General features: G+C 41.2%; 1 non-coding gene across 1 annotated transcript; it reads right to left on the bottom strand.

The window, feature by feature from the left end:
- Positions 1 to 2,113: 2,113 nt before the first annotated feature.
- Positions 2,114 to 2,219, bottom strand: LOC115933702 (U6 spliceosomal RNA). The gene has a single exon (XR_004069556.2). It is a non-coding gene; the product is annotated as a U6 spliceosomal RNA (small nuclear RNA).
- Between the last annotated feature and the right edge of the window lie 525 nt (positions 2,220 to 2,744).

Below are 2,744 nucleotides of genomic sequence, written 5' to 3'. Positions count from 1 at the left end.
GAATTTGATCCTGTCATTATGATGTTAGCTGGTTATTTTGCCTATTAGTTGATGCCGTTTCTTCCTAGCATCAATGGTCTTTCCAATTTGGCATGTTTTTGCAGTGGCTGGTACCAGTTGTTCCTTTCCATGATTAGTGCTTCCTTCAGGAGCTCTTGTAAGGCAGGCTTGGTGGTGACAAAATCTCTCAGCATTTGCTTGTCTGTAAAGGATTTTGTTTCTCCTTCACTTATGAAGCTTAGTATGGCTGGATATGAAATTCTGGGTTGAAAATTCTTTTCTTTAAGAATGTTGAATATGGGCCCCCACTCTCTACTGGCTTGTAGAGTTTCTGCTGAGAGATCCACTATTAGTCTGATGGGCTACCATTTGTGGGTAGCCTGACCTTTCTCTCTGGCTGCCCTTAACATTTTTTCCTTCTGTTCAACCTTGGTGAATCTGACAATTATATATCTTGGGGTTGCTCTTCTCGAGGAGTATCTTTGTGGTGTTCTCTGTATTTCCTGAATTTGAATGTGGGCCTGCATTGCTAGGTTGAGGAAGTTCTCCTGGATAATATCGTGAAGAGTGTTTTCCAGCTTGGTTCCATTCTCCCCGTCACTTTCAGGTACACCAATCAAATGTAGATTTGGTCTTTTCACATAGTTCCATATTGCTTGGAGGCTTTGTTCATTTCTTTTTACTCTTTTTTTCTCTAAACTTCTCTTCTTGCTTTATTTCATTAATTTTGTCTTCAATCACTGATACCCTTTCTTCCACTTGATCAAATCGGCTATTGAAGCTTGTGCATGCCTCATGTAGTTCTCATGCGATGGTTTTCAGCTCCATCAGGTCATTTAAGGTCTTCTCTACACTGTTTATTCTAGTTAGCCATCTTCTAATCTTTTTTCAAGGTTTTTAGCTTGTTTGCAATGGGTTCGAACATCTTCCTTTAGTTCAGAGAAGTTTGTTATTACTGACCTTCTGAAACATACTTCTGTAAACTCGTCAAAGTCATTCTCTGTCCAGCTTCGTTCTGTTGCTGGTGATGAGCTGCAATCCTTTGGAGCAGAAGAGGCGCTCTAGTTTTTAGAATTTTCTGCTTTTCTGCTCTGGTTTCTCCCCATCTTTGTGGTTTTATCTACCTTTGGTCTTTGATGTTGGTGACCTACACATGGGGTTTTGGTGTGGATGTCCTTTTTGTTGATGTTGATGCCATTCCTTTCTGTTTGTTAGTTTTCCTTCTAACAGTCAGGTCCCTCAGCTGCAGTTCTGTTGGAGTTTGCTGGAGGTCCACTCCAGACCCTGTTTGCCTGGGTATCACCAGCAGAGGCTGCAGAACAGCAAATATTGCTGCCTGATCCTTCCTCTGGAAGCTTTATCTCAGAGGGGCACCTGGCTGTATGAGGTGTCAGTTGGCCCCTACTGGGAGATGTCTCCCAGTTAAGCTACATGGGGGTCAGGGACCCACTTGAGGAGGCAGTCTGTCCATTCTCAGAGCTCAAACACCATGCTGGGAGAACCACTGCTCTCTTCAGAGCTGTCAGGGACGTTTAAGTCTGTAGAAGTTTCTGCTGCCTTTTGTTCAGCTATGCCCTGCCCCCATAGGTGGAGTCTACAGAGGCAGACAGGCCTTATTGAAATGAGGTGGGCTCCATCCAGTTTGAGCTTCTGGGCTGCTGTGTTTTCGTACTCAAGCCTCAGTAATGGCAGACGCCCCTTCCTCAGCCAGGCTGCTGCCTTGCAGCTGGATCTCAGACTGCTGTGCTAGCAGTGAGCAAGGCTCTGTTGGCATGGGATTTGCTGAGCCAGGCATGGGATATAATCTCCTGGTCTGCCGTTTGCTAAGACCATTGGAAAAGTGCATTATTTGGGTGGCAGTGTCCCGATTTTCCTGCTATAGTCTGTCACGGCTTCCCTTGGCTAGGAAAGGGACATCCCCCAACCCCTGTGCTTCCCGGGTGAGGCAATGCCCCACCCTGCTTTGGCTCACCCTCTGTGGGCTGCACCCACTGTCCAACCAGTCCCAATGAGATGAACCCGGTACCTCAGTGGGAAATGCAGAAATCACTCATCTTCTCTGTCAATCATGCTGGGAGCTGAAGACTGGAGCTGTTCCTATTTGGCCATCTTGAAAAATATGGAATGCTTCATGAATTTGCATGTCATCCTTGCACAGGGTCTTGCTGGTCTTCTCTGTATTGTTCCAATTTTAGTATATGTGCTGCCATAGTGAGCACCATAAAAATTTTATATTTGGTAAGGCAAATAAACTCACAGATATGATGAAAAAGCAAGTCATAGTCTGGAAATGTATTTATAATACATATAAGGAATTAATTTTCTTAATATTAATATGTATTCATTAATATGTATATGAGATACATAAAGAATTAATTTCCTTAATATTTAAGTAAATCTTATAGGTTAATGAGAAATGACAGCCCTAGTAGCAAGAATGAACTAATAATCATAAGGGATAATATTAATAATCATAAGGGATAATATTCATTGTCACTAGTGATTAAATAAATGCTAATTTAACTAACAAAATCATATAAAGGCTTTGAGATTATAAAAGAAAAATATATTGTGTTAATAAAGATATGGTGAAAAGATAATTTCATATACTGAAACAATAATGGTTGAATTTTATTTAGTAAGTTCTGTGTGTCAGATCCCATTTTACATTTTATGTATATTTTCACATTTAATCTTCAGAACAACAATAAAATTTGATATTTTACCTATTTTTCGTATGTGGA

Source organism: Gorilla gorilla, chromosome 12 (genome assembly GCF_029281585.2).
Source record: "Gorilla gorilla gorilla isolate KB3781 chromosome 12, NHGRI_mGorGor1-v2.1_pri, whole genome shotgun sequence".
NCBI classification, from domain to species: Eukaryota; Metazoa; Chordata; class Mammalia; order Primates; family Hominidae; genus Gorilla; species Gorilla gorilla.
This window is presented reverse-complemented; position numbering and strand designations above follow the sequence as displayed.